Here is a 22,343-nt window from a genome sequence, read left to right as displayed (position 1 = left end):
GACAGCTTTGTCATCTTACAGCTTTATTTATGTTACTGATGGTCCCATTGGACTGTGAAACCTGTGAAGGCAGGGGCTTCATCTCATTCATTGATGTTTTCCAAAGGCCAGGCACATTGTCTGTTACAAAGGTTTGAATGAACGACTGAAAGAATAGAGGAGGACTGAGTTGAGCATCGTCACTATTTCTGATGTTTATAAGCATTGTAGGCATTTAGATCCAGGGATTATAATAACAAAGGTGATATTCTATGAAAATTGTTGTTGGGAGCATTTGTAGAGAAGTGTGTTTACATGGAGACCATAACACGATTTAAAGAGGTAAAACTAATATTCCCTCAGTGCCTCCTCTGCTTTCATTGGTTAGATTAAATAACCAGGTTTTTTGCATCCTGTAGTGCTCTTTATAATGCCAAACTTCTCGTAAACACAAAAATGTGTGCATAATCATTGTAATGATAATCTGTAGATTCTATTGGATAGTAGATGCTCTTATTTTCTGCTAAAATCACAGCCTGGTTTCTTCCTTTCCAGTTCCTATACCTTTTATTTCTTTTCTTGTTCTACTGCAGCAGAGTAGACTCTCCAGCTAACTATTAAAAACATAAATGGTGGTGGTATCCATCCTTAGCTTGTTCTAGGTTTTAAAGGAAGTACTTTCAAAGTCATACATTTAAGATAACCTTTGCTGAGGGTTTTGTTGTGCTAAGGAAGTTTCCTACTATTCCTAATTTATTGTTTTTTTTAATATTGTGAATTGATATTGAATTTTATAGGATACATTTCTTCCTTTTGTTGAGATTATAACTGACTCTAATGGATAATTGGTTATTGTGGTGATATTCATTAATTGATTTTCTTATGTTAAATCAACTTTGCATTTCTAGATAAGCTATTCATGCTCTGCTTGATATTTTTTGTACATTGCTAGATTCAGTTTGTGATAGTTCTATGTTTTTGGCCTATATATTTATAAAAGTAGGTTTTGAAAATTCATATTTAAGAAAATTTCCAGGTTTCTCCCCCAGTGATTTCTAACTTAATTGCATTGTGATGGTGCCTATCATTAATTTGTCGAGGCTTGCTTTCTTGCCTGACATTTGGTAAATTTTAATAAATATTTGACTTGTGCTTAGAAGAAAATTGTAGCCTCCAATTAATGGATGTAATATTCTATATGTTCCTTAGCATAATCTATCAATTCCTGAGACACATGTAATCATTTTCCATTATGACATTGGAATTTTTCTCTCCCTTGCAGAGCTGTCAGATTTGCATAACATAATTTGAGATTTGCTATTAAATGCATAAAGATTTAGAATTGTTTTATCTTCCTAATGAATTGAACTTTAAGCAGTTATTTTTCTTAGATCTGGTAATGCTTTGTCTCAAAATCTATTTTATACAGTATTTATAATGTAACATCAATTTTCTTGTTTGTATTTGCCTGATACATATTTTCCCTGGTCTTTTTACGTATAAATTTTCTGTGTCTGTATGTGTTTAATAGGGTCTCTTGAAAATGACTTATAGCTGGATTTTTTAAGAACTTTGTGAGACATCTTTGTTTTTTAACATAAAAGTTTCTCTCTTTTGTAATTACTGACATACTTGGACTTATTGCTACATTTTAATTTTTACTTTCTATTTTTTGACTTTTTTTGTTTCGTGTTTTATTTCCCTTCTTGCCTTCATTTGAATTGTTTTATTTGTTTTGTTTTTTTGTTTGTTTTGTTTTGTTTTGTTGGCTTATTTTTCCCATCTGCTCTCCATTGTTATACTTTACTATTTAGAAATTATACTCTATATATTTATTTTTTAGTGATGATCCTACATAGTTTCATATGCATATTTAACTAAACAATGTCTGAAATTGATCAATATCTTTATCCACTACTTGAAGTATACTGAAACCTAAAAAGCTTAAATTGTGGTCACCAACTCCCCAAATAAACTATATTCTATTTGTGTCTGGTGTTTTTTCTTAATCTGTATTTTAATCCCATACTTTAGAAATTATTATTACTGTTTTAAAAACAATGTTTCATTGATTTGCCAAAATCACTGCCTACTGTTCCCTATTTGTGTCTCAGAACTTCTATAATTTTCTTACTCAGTGGAGCAGAATTTTTAGAATTTTCTTTAGTGAGAATTGGTGGTAAACTTTCAGTTTTTGTTTAGCTGAAAACAAGCAAAATTTCGTTATTATTCTGGAAAGATAGTTTTGCTTGTATAGAATTCTAGATTGATATTTATTTCTGTCTACGCATATTCAAGAATCTTCCACTGCTTCTGTTTTCTATTGTAGCTGTCAGTTTAAAGTCATTCTTTTATTTCAGGCTTCTCTAAATATCACACTTGTGTTTAGTGTTCTACAGTTTGAAATTGAAAATTGAAATTGTCTGATGACTAATTGTATAAATATAGGTTATATATATATTTGTATTTAAGGCAGTTGATGGGGTTCTGGGTTCTGAACTTTTGTGTCTTTTCATAATTCAGTAAAATTATTTGTTTTCATTCCTTTGATTATTGCCTTATTCTGATTTTTTCTACCATATCTTTTCCTGATTAGACCTTCTCATTCCATCTTAACCTCTTTTATATTTTTCATAATTTTGTGTCTTTAGACTACTACAAAGAAGAGGATAACTTCTTTGCGTCTATCTTCTAGTTCACTAAATTTTTCTTCAGCTCTATCTAATTTTCCCTTCAGTCTGTCAACTGGGTTCTAAATTTTTATTATTTTATTTTCATTAAAAATTATATTTCACTTATTTCAAAGTTTGCTATTTAATTTCTGTAGTCTCTTGTCCTTCGCTCATAATTTCAACTAATATTTTATTTATTGAAACATACAAAAAGTAATCATTTTATATTCTCTTTCTGATAAATTCCAAGGTCTGAAATATTTGCTAGTATCTTTTTTCTGCTGGGTCTCATTAATTTCATCTTATTTGTTCACATATTTCATGATTTTTCATTGTGAGCTCATATTCCTTAAAACTTCAGCTGTGATAATTCCTTAAAACCTGGATGTGATTTCTTTGCTCTGCAGAGCATTTTTACTGACTTCTACTAGTTACATGATGTCATCGCCAATTTGGAATCAGTTGAAAACTTTTGCTGTCCACATAGATAGTATGAATCCAAACTGAAAAATGCAAATTTTGAGAGCAAAAATTGTGCTTACAAGTTATCAGAAAACTTAGAGAGGCAAACTTATTTGCTGACCCTTCAATTTGGCAAATTTAATTCTCATTCACCCTCCAAGATCTCAATTTTGTCCTGAGATCTCCTACTAGAACTTTCACTTCAGACAGTCCTTGATTCGTTACCTATTTCACATGGTCTGCACTGTTGTCAAAATAGAAGCTGAAATTATCGTGGTTAAACAGATGCTTCCTGGGAAAAAACTGCTTCAGACCTTTTTTATTTCCCAAGTGTCTTTTTCTCTGTTTTCAGCTTCTGAACATTCTTTACTTTCTTGCTTTCCTTTAAAGGAAATAGTTTAAAAAGATGTTTTCAATACATTATTAAGAATTTTAAGTTATTTTTATTTTTCAGGGTATGTGGGCTGTTTGTCACTGGAATTGAAATTCCTTTTCTGCAGCTTCTGGGAGAAGCATTCTGTGACCAAGTGCCTTAGGTAGCACACTGATGTGCCACGAGGGGGCGAAGATGAAACACTAAAGTGTTCGCTGATATTCTTGAAAATCAATTCAGCAGCATTTAGATGTTATTTAATTAGAGCAAAAACACCCTCAAGGAGGACATTATATGATTGCAAGAGTGAGAGGCAAACATTAAAAATAAGATTGTAGCCTCAATACAAGTTGCTCAATCTATTTTGTGGGGCTGCGCACTTTGCTGTTTTTAGCTTTTCTTTTTTGTACGAGAAATTATTTGAGTCAAAATATTCTTTGAATACATATTTATTTATGGCTCATCCAAAAGAGATTTAACATGTAATTTTCAGCTATAACTATGCTTCTATAATATTTAAGAATATTTTCACATGATACTATGACCCAAGAAAACCTGAGATTTCACCCTGAAAATTCCCAAACTTGAAGCTATAATGTTGATTTGATACTGTGGTTGTTGCTGTGGAGACTTCTGGGTTGTTTAGAAACCAAAAAAACAAAGCAGTGACTTTTGAATGAGGTAGGGAAATAAGCAGCAGGTGCTTATGAACTGCAAATATAAAAGATTTTCCTTCAATAGAGTTAGACTGTCACTACCCTACCTCGTTACCATGAGTCAAATGTGAATGTTGTGTCTACCAAGGGAAATCTCTCTTGTCCTTGTTTACTCTCCTTAGGTTAATTATTTTCATACAGAGAATTTACAATAGATCTTCTCTGGCAGCTCCGGGGGCCAGACCTCGCTGTGGAGAGAAACATTCCCAGAAAAGTGGTAGGCAATTTTGGAGGTATGCTAACTCTCTCATGATACCAGAGCATTAGTTAGGACATTTTCTACATTGAAGATATTTGTTTTCTATTGTGATAGTCATAGAAATATTCATTAACCTTCAAGTTTACACGTGGCATTGCTTGCGATTACATTATATAATCACCATTGTTATTGTATTATTAATGTGTAGCCCTCAAATCTGTTTTGAAACTGATAAGATAAAATTGTAAGTAAATGTGGATGTCTTCTGTGGAAATGCAGTTTTTATTTCATGCTAATGTGAAATAATGAAATCTTTTCCCTAATTGGAAAGATTAACTCCTTGGGGTCCATGACACAATTTCAAGGTTACCATTTTCTTCAGGTGAATGGGAAATCTAAGGCATGAGAAAATGGATAGGCAATGGAAATACCACTGTAGTAAGATGCAGAAAATCTGGGTCCTAATCCTGGCTCTGCAGTGTATTAATGATGTGATCTTGAATAAATCAATTAATCTCTCTAAATTTAGGCTTCCCATCTATAAAAATAGGTATAATCTTGGTGTTGTGGTAATTAAGAGCAAGCATTGGGGGAAGTTAGAAATAGGTTTAAGTAGCAAATCTACTACCCGTGAACAAGTATGAACAAGCTGCCTAGCCTCTGTAGGACTCAGCGTTCTCATCTATAAAATGGAAATAGTACAGTGTCATTTGAAATAATAAGGCAGTTGGCTTTTTTTTCCTGCACAAATGCAAACCCCATTTTTTTTCTTACTCCATCATTCTTCCTTAGATATTAGGTTTCAGGTGCCTCAGAGTAGAGTTGCTACAGCAAAATTGCAAAGAAAGAAAGAAAATAGTCAATTCAGGCAATGGTCCTTGAATTTATGACAGATTTGAAAGAAAATCTTCCAAGCCAATATTTTCTATTCTTGTTCCAGGAAAGTTACCCCTTGCCTGGCCTGGGAAAAGCAGAGGCAGGTCAGAGAAGTGGACATTTAAGTGGTACGTTGGTTGGTGTCCCAGGCAAGAGGATCTGGCTCTCATTCCACCTTGGGTGCAGTTGAAGAGAATGAGAGAACTCGAAGATAAGTTTATCAGTCTAAGATAAGACAGGAATCTTGTGTTGCATCTTGAGTGAGAATTTGGAAAATCAGGCCCCTTCCCACATTACAACCTCAGTAGGTAACTTTCCTATCAGGTCATAAATTTGTTGACGTCAGAAACCATGTCTTGCTTATTCACCCAATAAATAATTATGAAATGCCTACTTTTCTGTCACTGGCATAGAGTAATGAAGACACCAACCAAGATCCCAACTCAAATGGAATCTATACTGTAGGGTTCTTTATATTTATGTTCCTTTCCAGCAATGCTGGCTCATAGAACATACAAGATAAATATTTATTGAATGAATAGTAGATGAATGAGCTTTTCTTTTACCCAGATAGAATAAGTAAGTCTGGAGACCTTCTCTTCTAGGCTAAAAAAAAAAAGAATGACTTTATTTCCATGAAGATTAGTCTAAGAAACAGCATGAAAAGTTTAAGATGGAATTAAGTTCTATTTCCGGTTCCACGTCTACCTTCTAAATTGAGCATCTACTCCTCATTGGCACAGTCTATAAATAGATATTCTACTTATTTTTTTATGAATGACCAATCCTTACACCATGGGAGACTTATGACTATAAATAAAAATTGATTTCAAAATTACATCAGCAATTCAAGCATCTTGTAGTGTACTAAAAAATAGATTAAAGTAATTATCCTCCATGTGCCATTTGAAGCTGTAAGAAATGGCCACATTGTCATTTTGATAAATAATGCCAGTGTGAGAGAATGGTGCATGCTTTAATTTTGTCCTTTGGAGTTGCAAACCCCACATTCATTTAAAAGTAGTCTGGGATGATACAGCAGGCTTGTTTGCCAGGGGAAAAATCATTATCGTCTCTTTTAATAAAAGTGCTGACGACCATTGCTCAGTAACCCTTCTTCTCAAGTAACAGATCTGTGGCTTCAACACAGGATTATAATTGATTATCGGCACTACATAGTCTTATTAGACAGAGAACTGTATTAAAAATAGTGCCAAGATGTAGTTTTAAGATATATGGGAGATGATGGCTGCTTACAATAAATAGTCCTCGTACCAGGAAATACCCCAAGCGAATTTCTTGAGAACCTTAATGCATTCTTGATCAAGACTCAAATAGCTTCTATTTCAAACTGTGCATCAGTTTTAATACTGACATTAATTTTTGCTTGAAAAGGACCTTGAGATATCATCTAACCTACACTCCTACTTCTAAAAAGAACCATAATGACCACTTTGGTACCAGGGAATTAATTCTGTTTTTAAAGCATCTGAGAAAAAGAGATTCTACAACTTTCTGGATCTAGAAATTCACGGGCTGGGTAAAACAAGATCACTCCATCTTGTACTTAATCCTGGAGCACTTGGCAGGATGGAGAACCAGCAGCCCTCCCCTTTGGTGGGCTCTTTGCCTCCAGAACTGGGAGGCTGAACTGCCATTACCCAGGTCATGTCCCATTCTTTGCAACATTTCCAGACAGGACACTGCTCTTGGCATTTTGGATGTGCTTAATAGATCTTAATAATAAATACAATTTCTTCAGAGCTTTCCTTCTTGAAACCATGGGTGACATGAAATAATGTTGTAGGTTGGATTCTCTGGGAAATAAGTTCTGAGTTCAGGAAGTTCATTTGGGAGTTTGTTTATCAGAGTTAATACTCGTGAGAGGTTAGGGAAGCATAATTGGGCAGAAGGAGAAGGTGAACTGAGATGCAGTTGCAAACCACATCTTAACTGATTCTACAGGCTGCCCTGGAGCCGGCATGGGCCTTCAGCATTGTCCTGAGTGCAGACAAGGGGGATCAGCCTTTGTACCCATACATGTACCAATTATCGGATGCTAACTGCTCCTGGAGAGGGAGCCAATGTTGGGAAAGGCACCTTCCTTCTACAGAACTAGATTTCTGTACAGGTCACAGATGTGAGTCATCTGCTACCAACATTTCTAGAAGCTAGGGTAATAAGAGCCTAGGTCCTAAAGGGAGATGTGGTGGCACACTACAGTGTCTGCTGCAAATAAACATTTGTGCTACAGCATCCACTGCAAAGGTAATGCTTGTTGAATGAATTAACTGTTACAATTTTTTAAAAAAGGTGCTTCCAACGTGATGGGGGCAAGAAATAAATACTAAAAAATATTGATAGTGATACAGAAGTAGAATATGAATTTTTGATATCCATATAATTGACAGAAGTAGCAAGAATTGTAGTGACAAGGGGGCAGATAGGAGAGAGTTGGGCAACCTTTCTGATACTCAAGACTGACCATGTCATTTTCTATTTATAAAATATGATGACCTGGGGCTGGCCCTGAGGCCCAGTGGTTAAGTTCGCGCACTCCGCTTCGGTGGCCCAGGGTTTTGCAGGTTCAGATCCTGGGCACGGACATGGCACCACTCATCAGGCCATGCTGAGGCGGTGTCCCACATGCCACAACTGGAAGGACCCACAGCTAAAATATGCAACTATGTACTGGGGGGATTTAGAGAGAAAAAGCAGAAAGAAAAGAAAAGATTGGCAGCAGTTGTTAGCTCAGATGACAAAAAAAAAAAAAAAAAAAAACTGATGTCCTGATTTTTGTCTTTCCATCTCTATCTTGTACCGTGACTTCCTTTCTGACATTGGCTGTTCTGTAAATACACAACATACATCTTAACATCTACACTTTTGCTCCTGTAACTTCTTTCATCTGCAACGTCTTCTCCATCCCTATGAACTATCAAACATTTATTAATCGTTAAATAAAGACTTAAATGAGGAAGTCACCCTTCTTGAAGTGCTTCCTGTATTCTCTTGCTGCTGCTGCCTAGAATTTACAGCCTCCTCCTTTCAGTAGCCTCCCTATTGTATATTCTCCAATCTTTTCTTTGTTCATGTTTTACTCACCTGCTCAGACTGTAAACTCTCTGAGAGCAACAGTCTTACATCTCTTTGAATAATTACTAACTGATGTCGTGTCTGGCAAGTGATTGTCACTCAAAATTGTCTTTTAGTTGAATTAATGAATTGCATAATATTTGGGTAGGTTTCCAATTGTTCGAGAGGATTCAGGGATATTGTAATTTAGCAGAACATAATACTCAAGGGCAAGGAAAAAGGAATATCTAAAGCAATTTTAGAAAGTGGTTAACAAGACTTTTCTAGCTGGACCAGAGGGTTCATGTAGGCAGAGGGAGAGGTAGACGGGAGAGGACCTTGAACACCTGGGTAAGAAGTTCACACTTAAGTATTTTAGTTAATGGTTTTCTAAAAGAGCCAGTCCCCAAAGTCTCATTTAAAGACTAAACAAGTGACTTATAAGGTATATTGAAGGGATGAGATTCCAAAATATCGCACCAGTTAGGCAGTTATTGCAATTACCTGGCATAAGGTGGAAGCCAACTCACCTCGAACGAGCAGTGTAGCAGGCAACATCACAGACAGACAGTGTAGGGGCACACTGATTATTCAGATAGGGCAAACCCAGGGCAGGTCAGAAATGGAGCATGGCGGGATACAGCAGGCAATACGAGAAGGTAGCAAATAGGTGACAGGAAGAAGTCTGCATCGTCTTGTGGTGAGCCGCCTACAGTTTATCCCACACTTCATCTGGGAGGTCTGCTTTCAGGTGGTTGGAACAAGAATTCAGAGAACGTGGCAGCAGGTAATAGGTAGAGTCCAGCAAGCCAATTGGCAGTAGAAAACTCTGGCAGAAGTGATGGGAAGCCAGCCATAATATCAGGAATTAGGAGCTAGAATCCTGTCTATGGGATTACTGGAGAGAACAAGATAGGGATCTAGTACTCTAGGACTCTAATACCAGGAGAAGCACAAGGACAAGGCGTCAGTTACTGAAATCAGCGTATAAGGTGTGAGAGTGATCACAGTAACAGGCAGCATTAGACGTGCGGATTTTGTTCTTATGCATTGCAAGGAAGGAGGCATGCTTGGTAACCTCCGGCAATGAGGGTCTTCTTTTAGGGATACGTAAAGAGAAAAACAGGAATACAGCCGGAGCTTTACTAGTCTGACAGCAATAGTAGGCCCTCAATAAGAACTCTAATAGTATTCCCTCAGGAATGGTTATCATTGACCAGAGGGACTCAACCACCCTTTTCTTTTCCTCTTACTATTACTGAAAATCACCACGGTATACTTCCACGCCTAGGGTTAAATACTTGTGGCTTCCACTTACTGCTTTCTGTCTGTGTGTCTCTCAACTTCTATCTCCCACTTAAGATTCCTAGCTGTTCTAAATGCCTCATATTCCAACTTCGCAAGAAAGGCTCCAGATAGCACAGTAGTCAGTATTATAGAAAGTTGGCAGGACTGTCTCATAAATACACTTAATGGGCTGCTGACAAGCCGATAACCTGGCTGCTGTAAGGTCAGATGCCATCACTGGTTGACCCAGCTGTGATCCTGGTGATTGGATTGGATTACTTGGTGATTGGTGGTTAGCCTCCCCTTACCAAGAGCAGTGAAGGTGGCAGACATTAAGAGTCATACTGGACTCCTCTAATCCACTAAGACGGGAGTAGAAGATCAAGACAGTAGCAATAGGAAGGCTGATGGGATGTTGACTGAGGGTTCCCAAAATCCATACACAAGATGGCAGCGGCAGGCCACCAGGGAGGTAGTTTCAAAGTGATATATAAAAGAAACATTATAAAGAAGACTTGATAGGATTTGGTTGCTAAGTAATTTGGCTGAGTTTTCTCATACCTTCCTTTCTTCCAGAAAAATCTCTGAACACAGCCTTTTAAAAAGGTTTTATGCATTCTAGAAAAAAGAACTAAAAGAAAGCTCTGGGAGTTGAAGTATACATGCTATCTCTTATTTTCTGTGCTATATGAAGCCCACGATAAGCTAAAGTTCATGACAAAATAAAGGTTCCTGGATAGATTGAGACGGAGACAAATTTGGGGGAAAAAAAAAAAGAGAGAGAGAAGAGAACATCCAAGATCAATCAATAAGATTCCAAACAGCATTTAATACAAAGCCAAAAGTTAATATGTTCATCTATGTAAAATAAACCAAGAGGATTTTGAATGCAAATAGTCCATTTTAGAGTGAGCCAAGACAGGCACATCCAAACCTACTTATTAGCACCTCATAAATCCTGCAGCGAGAAGGAATATACTTAGTGTTTAAGCAAATGGAGTTTGTTAAATCTAAAATGGGCCAAAGAAATGAAAATTTTAGATCAGAACTTTAAGAAGCAGTCAGGACACACTAACCCTGTTGAAGGACGTTTTCCTTTCAGGTGCCCATATCATCAAGTTTCCAGAATTGCTCACAATGTATAAACCAATGCAAGGACTCCTCTGTGCATCAGTTTATTCTGAGCAGATAAAGATTTGTAACTATGGAAACTAAAGTACAAAAATAATTAGTGGGCTTTAAAAAAAAGTAACTTAGGTGTTGTTCATACTGACTTCAGGTGATTTACATATGCAATCTAACTGGCCAGGACCGTCTATGGCTTTTAGTGGTCTTCAATGAAAGTTAAACTGAATAGACTGACCATGAATTTTTGTTAATGACCAGGTATATTCAGATTTATTTAATACATGTCCAACTCTTGATAAATCCATCCATAGAAAAATGCAATGGCATGGATAAATGAAACAAAACTACATTTTCACTTATAGTTCAAATTCCCTTACTTCTTGTTAGCTCGTCTCATCCTCAAAATGAAGAATATAAGCAAACCCCCCAAACTTTCTGCCTTCTCCACAAACCAGTTCTAGACTGGCTGATTCAAGTTTCCCTTTCAAGTTATTTCCAAGTTTTTTCAGTGAAGATTTAAGCAGGCAATGAATCAGCCTGTCATTTAGAATGAAAAGAAACCAAAGATGTGGAGGGGGGTGGGTACCAAGAGAGAGGGTATGACAATCTCCTAGTGGGCCATGATGGGCAGCTTCTGGCATGGCTCCCAATGACTCCTGACTCCTGGTACTCACATCTCTGTGTAATCCCTTCTCCTAGGATGTGATTTGGACCAGCACTGGCTGGCACCTTAATTACAGCCCTGTGAGAAACCCTGAAGCAGAGAACTCAGGTAAGCTGTGCTCAGACTCATAATCCACATAAATTATAGGATAATAAATGCCTGTTGTTTTAAGTGACTAAGTTTGGGGGTAATTTGTTACACAGAAATATATAATGAATACAGGAGCTTATAATGAATACAGAATATTCTTCTTGCCCACCCTCCATCCCAGTAACTTGGTGCTGCGCCATAGATTTTGAAATATTTGACCATATTCCCCAGGAGATTTTGGTATAATCACCTCTCCTGCTTCTATCCTCTATCCACTTGAAAGCCAGTGGCTCATCTTTACACTCAAAAATAAGGACTTAAATAATTAAGAATTTATTGTGCACAAAGGCCTCCATATTTGTGAATTGAGTTTTGTGGTTTTAAAGGTTCTAGGTGTGTGGCACACCTATTTACCCTGTGTGAGTTGTTCTAGGTGTATGGCATACCTAGGTACTCTCTGACAAATATGATAGAAGAATAGTAATTTCACAGTGGTGGAACTAGCAGAGGGGGTGAAAGAGACCAGTAAGAAGTAGGGAAATGGGAGAGGAGACTGGCAAAATAATGAAAGATGGTAATTTCAAAGTTAGAAAACTCAGGATTTCAGCATACAATATTCTGTGTGTAAGCTCTATGATTTAGGAGGAAATTATTCAACCTTCAAGGCCCTCTATTTTCTTCATTTATGTAAATGGGAAGCAATCAACTAATGCAAATGAAGGAGTCCAGCACTGGGGGGCAGGGGGAGCACACAGCGAGAGGTGTCTATGTCCTTCCTTTCTTGCGGTGATGCAGAGCAAACGCAAGAGTGGGAGAAACTGTCTCTTCATCAGTTGACCTTCTTTCCCATGGCCATCTCATACCATGCTCTTTTTTGTGTGGGTTGTGAAGCTTACTTCTGGTTTTCTCACATCTCAGGTCAGCACAAGCTAGTAGTCAACTTATTTTGCATTCATTGGGAACTCTGGATTTAATCTCTAAAGGATAGAAAATATAAACCATATTTGATTTTAGGAAGGCTGCTGTACTCATTCCCATAGCATGTAAAATTTATGGAATCTCCATCAGTTTCTTGTCTATATTTTGTGCCCCTTGCTCACCTTCTCTCTCCTTGTATCTTGGAGGAAAGGCAGACATATAGAAAGAGTTAACATAGCCTGGTCTGTTTGAGCTGTGCTGAGCCCTGAAGCTATATAACTGGACTAGAGATACGATTAAGGGCAAGCAAAGCTTAATGTATTCAGATGGGAACAGGGTTTAGCTTGGATAAGGGAGGTTTCTCCCAATTAGGTCTTGCTAATATCATGCAGGCACCAAGACTTATGAGTAGATTTGAAAATTGGGCTCTTCTGTGTAAAACATTGCCCGAACTGTCCTCCAGCAACGTTCAGTATGCAAGTGGATAGAAATGTATTTGAGAGCTTCTGTCAGACCTCTTTTCTCTCAGTGAGTAAATTCTCTCACAGAATGAAACAAGGTGAAGAGCAGTAATACAGCCAGAGTTCTCAGAGTCAATCATTTCTAGTTAATTTGGGGAATTTCTTCGCTGCGGAGATGTAGAGCTTATGCAGAGATCCCTGCACCTTTAGGCACCTACTCCTGAACCACGGGCTCATTGGTCTCCCTTGAGAGACTCCTTTGTCCTTGGATTTACTCCACGACCTCTCCCCACTTCCCAAATTAACTCTTTGGGGCTAGATTTCTGGTACCAACCCTTCCTTTTAATTTCTGGTTTTGCTGTCCATTTGTTCAGAGGCTTGATACTCAGCATCCCACACTCCTTCACCTGGACAATCCCACCAGGTCCCCTTTGCCCTTTGCTCCCACGTCTTCCCTGAACATAAGCCATCCCTGCCTACTCCCAGCCCCAGCCATGGCAGAGCTGGTCAAAAATGAAAAGTAAGACCTTTCCATTAACCAGCTGGCCAACTCAACCAACTCAGCAGGGAAAAAGGATTTATTGCATGTCATTAGACCGAATAGTTTATTTGCCTTTTAAAAAGATGACCTATATGTTTAACTTCTCTATTTGATCTGCACACTTCTTTAGATCACATCTTACTAGTATTTGTATCTCCTAGGTTGCCCAACACAGTGTTTCAATTGTATGGTGCTTAATATAGGTATCTCTTGAATGAGATTAAGAGAAGGAAAAGGAATCGGCATTAATAGGATAGTGTGTTAGGATTTTTACATGTACTATTTGTTCAATACTAACAAAAATCCTCTTCTCCCATTTTACAGAGGAAGGAACTTAATTTATCCAAGGCCAAGTGACCAGTATGTAGCAGAGCAGATACCAGAGCCCGGGGCTGTCTGACACAAAGCCTTTATACTTTGTTTCACGACATGCTGCTTACCACTGTGGCCTCATTGCTGTGATCAGGCAAGATTCTTTCCTCTAGTTTTGTGTCACTGAACCTTGTATGGGCATTGTGGATTATGGGACGATGGCAGTCAGACGAGAATTGCTTAGAAATTAAAAAGTAGTTCATAAAAATTGAATTGGTAAAAGCAACAATTGGGTTGTATTCTAAGTTGCTTATTTTGCATTTTCTCAGGCTATGATCCCTTTTTCACTTCAGACAGAATTCTTTCTGAAATTTTGGAAACAACACTGACAATATGTTAGTGTAAATAGGATGTTAAAATATAGTGATGCCTCTGAGTATAAGAAAAATCTGTTTTTCATATTTTTATTTTCATATTTTATTTTACATATTTTATTTTACATTCTCATATAAAATAGTGGTATTTAAGGTCTTATTACCCTTTTAGGAGAATCCATTAAAAATGGCCTTTTTCCCTACTACAAATGCTAGTTTTTTATAAGGAATGCTGCTTAGACATAAATGAAGCATACACAAAACTGGCAAAAACATTGCTAACTAGTTAATATTAGCATCACTGGATAAAAATGAGTTTAAAATGAAAATGTAAAACAGGAAGTAAACAACAATTTTTAAATGTTTTATAAATTGTAAAAGCACTCCAGTGTCCAGAGAGTTACTAACATATTAAGCAGTAGTTGGAAACATTGACTAAAACCTGAAGAAAAAAAATTAAAATTTATGAAGGCATTGCCAAATGAACAGAGTATGCATAACTGTTGGAGAACAAATTATAAATTTTAAAAACTGCTTGAAAAAGAGGAAAAAAGTGCACAAAGATTCAAAAAACAGAGCCACACATTTTTTTGAAAAAAAATATAACGTGAAAAAATGCTTAAAACTGTAAACAAAGTTCAGAGACCATTCTATGGTGCATGAAATTTACCAGACAAGAGAAATCACTGAACCAAAACAGCCACTGGAAGTCTGTCCACTGTTGGGAGCACGGAACACCTAGGATGCGTGCTTTTGTTCTTCCCGCGAACACTCTTCTTTGGAGAATCTGCGGGTTTAGTACAGCGCTCCTTCCGAACTCGTCTGAACTTTCCTCCTCTTCCAAGTGCACCCGTTGAAATTCCGGGGATCTGGTATTACAAGTCAGGTTAGAGCTATCCCTCCCCGGTTTTGTTCCCAATAGTCTACCATTTTTTCTTTTTATCTGCTTAAACTCCATTTCAAGGTAATTATGACAGCATTAATTTTTTTTTCCTAATCTTATTACTTAGGAACTTCTGTCCTCCCTGTGTGCATTTGTGCCTTTAGCTGAAATAGATAGACCTAATCTTAGAATCTCATCTCTAACTCTTAGACATAATTCCGTGTGACCAGTTCAGTTCAATCCTAGAAGGCTTCTTTCTGTTTGACTAACTCCATGCTTTTTTGTGCCAATCTGTTTCTTTCTAAGGAGTCTTTTAAGCTTCCTCATATCTTCTTGAACAACACTTTACTTGCAGACAGGAATCAAAGAGAGGGGAGGAAGTGATGGTGACTTTTTTCTAATAACTGAATAAATCCCACTTGCAAATCGTGATTTCCCTTAGTAAATCCCTAACATCATGTGACTTTTGTAACTTTCACTGATAAAACTCTTTTTTGAAAAATTATGATTATTTCTACTGCTAAATATTATAACAAATATTTTCAAATGAAAACTTAATTGTTTGGTCTGATTTAAGCTGTATGGATGAAAATATAGGTAATTGAGGGATGTGATCACGATATACTTCTGGCTCAAACAATTTAGAGATGTAAAATTAAGTGCAGAATGTCCCAAACAGCTCTATTGTTCTTCCCATTATCTCTCATGATGATAAAGGAGGGAAAAACTTTTAAAAGAATTCTTATGACTTCCCACTGTTACTATTCCCATGTAAATCTTATTGGAATAGGTATTGAGGAACGTTATTGGAGGATGAGGAGAGTGAGGGAGAACAATTCATCCTCTCTCCTAGAAAGGGAGAATTCAGAGATGGAGCCTAATCTGCCTGAGAGGGAAAATAGAACTTATTGGTGCCGAATGACAATTACAGTCTACCTTTTTGGTTTGAGTAATTCATGAGTCAACATCATTCTGCTAATCAGATTATTAAAGTAAATAACAACAGAATGAATAAGTAGGCCACTAATTTGTCAAACATAACACCAATATGGTTATCATGTGCCTTGAAATAGACATTGCATGTGATGCAGTCATTCTAGATATTACATAAACTGAGTTATAGCTACTCTTGGTCACTGAATTTTCTGGTTTTAGAAAAAGTATTTAAATAAATGGACATGGATAATTGGGTTAAATGTCATAACCAAACCTTTATTTATTTATTTTTTTAACTCAATTAAAGTTCTGGGTATACAAAGTAAAATTATGCATCAAGTTTATTATAGAAGGACAACATAAATTCAACTAGGTTAAAACTTCTCTTTATTTTATAGAATACATGTTTCTAGAACCTGGAAAATGGTACACAGAATATGTTGATGTCTGCTGTTTTTTTTCCCTTTTTTTGAGGAAGATTAGCCCTGAACTAACATCTGATGCCAATCCTCCTCTTTTTGCTGAGGAAGAGTGGCCCTGAGCTAACATCTGTGCCCATCTTCCTCTACTTTATATGTGGGATGCCTGCCACAGCATGGCTTGATAAGCATGCATAGGTCTGCACCTGGCATCTGAACTGGAGAACCCTGGGCTGCTGAAGTGGAGCGTGCAAACTTAACCACTATGCCACCCGGCTGGCCCCAATGTCTACTGTTTTTCATGTTGCCAACCTTGTTGCTGCTTTCTTATAGTGATAACCACAGTTGAAGTACATTTTTTTCAGTGAATGCTTAATAGTAAAATTCATTAATAACTTTAAAATATAATATACTTACCAGGTGTCTAAAAATGACAAGTTCAATTTTACCTGGCAAGGAGAGAATGTATTACATAAAACTGTAGTTAATTGAATTTATTTTAAATATATAATATCACATAATTGTTACTCTACACATTCAAAATAATCTTTACAATTATTATTAATAAAGCTAGAATTTCAAACTACTCTTGGTTTCCTTTCCCTGTAGACATCACAAAAGAAACGTTATCTACTTAGATAAGAGAGCTGGATGAAATATGTACTGGAGATGTCTCTTAAGAAGAGGCTTGCTCAACAATTAGGTGATTATCCTAAAAAACTTATGGAATTTATCTGGAGATTTAACATGGAGTAAATACTAATTTTGGTCCACATTTTCCACTTCCCTAATACCAACATATAAAGTATATTATTATGTCATAAAATTCAGAAATTTTAGTTCTATCAGTCAAGATAGGTGAGTTTATGCTGCAGTAAGAAACAACACACACATTTCGGTGGTTTAAAATAACACGGTTTATTTCTCATTTGTGGTACACATTTGGTGAGTGTTCTTCTCCATGTTGTCCTTAATCGGGGATCTGGTGTGGGAGATGTAACCTGGGACCTTGCTGGTCTCTGGCAGGAGGAAAGAGAACACGGCAAATGGAGCTCTGGCTCTTCTTTTTATCTTCTGTTTATTTGCTCAAACTTTCTATTTTAACACTGATTTCAAAAGTGCTCCTGATTTTTCATTCAAGCATTTTAATAAAAACCACCTGGAAGTCTTTGTTAGATAATTCTAACATCTGTGTCATCTTGGCTTTGGCATCTGCTCATTGTCTTTTGTAGTTCTTTGTGTGCTGAGAAATTTTGGAGAATATCCTGGACGTTTTGAATATTAAATTGTAAGACTTGGGTCGTGTTTAAATCTTACAGAGAATGTATACATTTTATACTAGAAAAATTGTTAGGTTCAGGCTGTCAGTTCCCATCTGCCTTCTGTAGGCTGTGGTTCTGAAGTCACTTTAGCCTTCATAGCCTTTGTCCTGCTCCTCAGCTATGCAGTGCTCCTCAGACAGTGACCTGGGCGGTCCTTAACCCCTCAGTTCAGTTCACAGTCTCTGGTATGCTAATTAGGATCAGGTCCTTGTTTGTGAGGCTCTGAGATGAGCCCTGGAGCTCATAAACAACTTCCTGGGATTGCTTTCACGAACTCCTTCCTCTCTGCTACTTCCCCACCATTTCTGACTCCCTGAGTCTCCCCTTTTCAGGATTCTAGCCAAAATCCTGGGGATCTAGTTGTCCCACTTTGCTGAACACTTTTCGTTTGGACTAACCTCTGTGCTTAAGTTACAAAAGGACAGAGGAAAAAAAAAGTAATGGGTGGCCCTGCATTCATGGGACCTCAGCTCCTCCAATTGGAGAGGAAGGTACCCCTCCCTCAGAGATTTTGCTCCTACTAACCCCCTTACTGGTCCCTGCCACCACCACAGTGGGATTGCCTGGGGGGTGGAGTGTAAGAGAATGGAAAAAAAGAGAGGAGGAGAAGGGGGGTTTCCAAGTTCTCTCTGGGCATTAGGCGTTCCCCAAACACTCCTCAAACCAAAACTATAAGGCTTCTCCTGGAGCCGTCTCTGTGTCACAGTGCTTTCTTCTGTCTCATCTAAGCTGGGTGATATTGGAAAAAAAAAAAAATAGTAAGCGCATTGCTAGTTCAGCAGTACTTCAAATTCTTGTGTTCTTCCCCAATGTGCCTGTTGCAATTTACTTTCCAGAGACTTCAAATAGCTGCTCCATGATTTCTGGCCAAGTTTTATTAATTGTATCAGGCATGAGAGATGGGTTGCAGTGTGCTTGCTTTGTCTTATCTGCTACTGGATCCGATACTGGCTTCTAAAACTTTCACCTGGAAATGATACATGTTACTTCTATTCACATCTTATTGGACTGTTGATGTAAATAATCCATAATCAATCTATAAATCAAAATTTGGGATGAGTTTGTTATGAGCCAGGTCTGAGGACTATAGCCTGGGGGACCTTCCCTCCCCAAGGAAGGGAGCACTCCAAAGAAGCAGGGTGTACAGAATGGCTATATACTGTCTTGGAACAAAGAGTGTACATCACATATGACAGAATAGCTCTCTTTCTACTGTCACGAGATTCTTGGCTGGCACAGTAGGTCAATGGTCACAAGGTGAGCACAGCAGGTTGGTAATTAATCGTTAGTTTCCAGGAAGAGATGCCTATCCTTAAAGAAATGCCAATATGGGGGTAAACTATATCCCTATCTTTCAGGGCATCATTCTTGTCTTTGGGACATAGCAAATGTTTAAAGCAGATGTACAATGCATGCTCAACAGACCATGTCAGGCCCTTTTGGAAAAATAGGGTCAGGCCAAATTAGTTTTTAAACCAAATGGCTTCCTCATATACTTCACTGTAGCCTATTGCTTTTCATTTATTTATCAGACAGAAGAAGTCAAATAACCACATCTATCTTCAAAGAGAAAGAAAAATGCAGCCATACTATCTGCCCTGAAGGAGAATCAGAAGTATTTAGTAAATGGCACCCATGACTACCACAGTGCAATAGTTTGGAACTCTAGGGTGAACTTCATCTTGAGCCAAATCCTAGCATCAATTGATTATACGTGAGTTAGAGGAATTATGATTCTCTTGAAGGCATAAGTTTGGGTTTCTATACCATCAAAATCTATGACTATCTTTGTGAAACCGTATTCGAATCTACATAAAAGAAGAATCAGTGATGATATGCTCCACTCATATAATCTTGAACTCTTACATTGGTAAAATGCTAAACATTCCAGAATATGTTTAAAAAAATCCAAAGATGGTATCAATAGGAAAAATATTTATATGATTGAATATTAACTAGAAATAAAATATAACTGACATGAGAAAGCAGAGTTTGGTAGAAAAGACACTGAGTATGGAATCATATACATCTGTTGGTACTATATATTTTGCCAAATTGGTAGCTATTACAGTCTCATAAAAATTGATTCCAGAAACCTCCAAATGAGTCTTGGGATTGCTTACTCACAATGTTTCATATCAATGTGTACCTATTCTACTAAGATTAATTAACTTTTTTCCCCTAAAATAAGTTATTTGCTCCCACAAAAGCAGAACTTTTATTTTATTTCCTTTTAGGCAGAGCTCAGTTCCAGAGTTTCTCATCACAGGAAAACATTTTAGAAACAGAAAGCTGTTATGTAATCTCTTAACAGTGTGGAGAAGATGCGGGGCAAGAACTCAGTTCTAGCTTCCAAGTAATCCGAGGGAAATACGTAATTCTGTAAGTAATTCTCAGTGAACTGATAGTAACAGGACTCACAACAAGAAAATTGTTCCATAAAATATGCTGAATAGGAAATGACTCAGTGAAAATATTATTCAGAACAAGCAATTACTGAGTGAAAGTATTACCCACAGCAAACAATTACTCAGTGAAAATATTACAAGGAGCAGGCAAATATTCAATCAAACATTTGACAAGAAGAGCAATTATTCAATAAACAATCATATAATTGTACCCAATGGAGCATGCTTGCCACACAGCATACAAATCACTTGCAGACACTCAGAATGATGTTCTGACTGTTGAAAATGTGCATAATTTATGGTTCTCATTTGTCATTGTTGAGATAATTTCATTTCGGTTTTATTTTCAAGTAAACAGCATTAAAAATGTGTACAAACATTCTAAAAATCAATTTTTCAAATCCTATTTCAGATTTTTTTTTGTCTCTTCTCACATCATTCTCTTCCTTGTCCTCTCTCCCTCTTTCTCTTATTTCTTCCTCATCTCTTGCTTCTTCCTCTATCTCACTGTTTTCTTCTTTCTCGTAATATATTTTGAAGAGTGAGGTTGAATATTAAAAAGCACATGTTTATTATTAAATCTTCTTTCTGTAAATCACTCATGAATGTGTTTTCTAGGAAGAAAACATCACCAGCAGTTGTTTATCACACACTGCTGGATTGCAGGTATAATTTGCAATGCAAGACCCAGTGGGAATGGGCACAAACTCAGGCTTTCCGACTCCAACTTGAAGGCTTTTGCTGTTACTTTTACATCTTTAACTATTACCATGAACATTTCAAAGACTCACATTAGATTTTACATTTTTGGAGCTTTTAAGAGATGAGCAATAAGGAGGACATTCTTTCAGGTTTCTTATTAATAACTGTGAAATTTAGAGACTGATGGAGTAGAATGACGGGGGGTGGGGAAGGATTGCTTTAAAATTCTCCATATTTTCTTTAAAGCAAAAATCTCAAAAACTGTATTTTAAAAAGTGACTCTAGTCAATCTTAGATAAAAGATAGTTTACTAGAAATAGGAAATTTCTTTAGTCAATTTCAAATTTATTCTTTGGTCTCACATCAGCAAATGTATCATAACTCTTTGTGTTATTATGGTCTTGAATAAAAGCCTTATTCTCTAGGTCACTGACGTTATGACTTTAGGATAATTTATTTTTCATTATTTATTTATTTACTTATTTTGCTGAAGAATATTTGCCCTGAGCTAACATCTGCTGCCAATCTTCCTCTTTTTTTTTTGTCTATGAGCTACTACCATAGCTTGGCCACTAACAGATGAGTGGTGTAGGTCCACACTTGGGAACCAAACCTGGGCCGCCAAAGCAGAGTGCACCAGACTTAACCACTAGGCCACTGGGGATGGCCCTATTTTTTATTTTTAAATTTTTTTATCTGAATCTCTTTAATTGTCTTCCTTTTTAGAGAAAGAAAACACCAGAAAAAAGTTTTTAAAAACAAATACATCCTTTTACTAGAATTGCCAAAGAAGTATTTGGAATTTTTGCTTTTGCTGTTGCTGATTTTTTTGACATATAACATATTAGTTTCAAGTGTACAACATAATGATTCGATATTTGTAGACGTTGCTAAATGATCACTACAATGAGTCTAGTTAACATCCATCACCATGCATAGTTACAAATTTTTTTTCTTGTGATGGGAAATTTTAAGATCTACTCTCTTAGCAACTTTCAAATATGCAGTACAGTATTATTAGCTATAGTTACTATGTTGTACATTACATCCCCAGGACTTATTTATTTTATAATTGTAAATTTCTATCTTTTTTTTGGTGAGGAAGATTTGCCCTGAGCTAACATCTGTTGCCAATCTTCTTCTTTTTCTTTTTTTGCTTGAGGAAGATTAGCCCTGAGCTAACATCTATGTCACTCTTCCTCCACAGCATGGCTGATGAGTGGAATAGGTCTGCACCTGGGATCCTTGCAAACCCAGGCCACTGAAGTGGACCACGTGGAACATTAACCACTTGACCATGAGGCTGGCCTCTGGAAGTTTCTGTCTTTAGGATAATTTTTTTTTTCTGTTGCAGTATTTGATTTTTTAATTTCCCAAATGTTCTTGATATAGTTCAATTCTTCATCACCCTCATAAGCTCTATCTGCCCCTCACAGATACAATTTCCTCCCAGGAAGCTCTGACTGGAGTCATAGCAGAGCTAGACAAGTCTGATAGGGAAACATTCATGACTAATCCAAACTCTGGGTCTGTTTTTGTTAAAAGT

General features: G+C 36.9%; 1 long non-coding RNA gene across 1 annotated transcript; it reads left to right on the top strand.

The window, feature by feature from the left end:
• The first annotated feature begins 1,808 nt into the window (after positions 1-1,808).
• Positions 1,809-20,069, top strand: LOC139084508 (uncharacterized). Its single transcript, XR_011541943.1, has 4 exons — positions 1,809-5,405; positions 11,467-11,539; positions 13,766-13,907; positions 19,925-20,069. It is a non-coding gene; the product is annotated as an uncharacterized lncRNA (long non-coding RNA).
• The last annotated feature ends 2,274 nt before the right edge of the window (positions 20,070-22,343 follow it).

This window comes from Equus przewalskii, chromosome 7 (genome assembly GCF_037783145.1).
Source record: "Equus przewalskii isolate Varuska chromosome 7, EquPr2, whole genome shotgun sequence".
NCBI lineage: Eukaryota > Metazoa > Chordata > Mammalia > Perissodactyla > Equidae > Equus > Equus przewalskii.
Note: the sequence above shows the minus strand (reverse complement) of the source record. Positions and strands in the feature narration are given on the sequence as shown.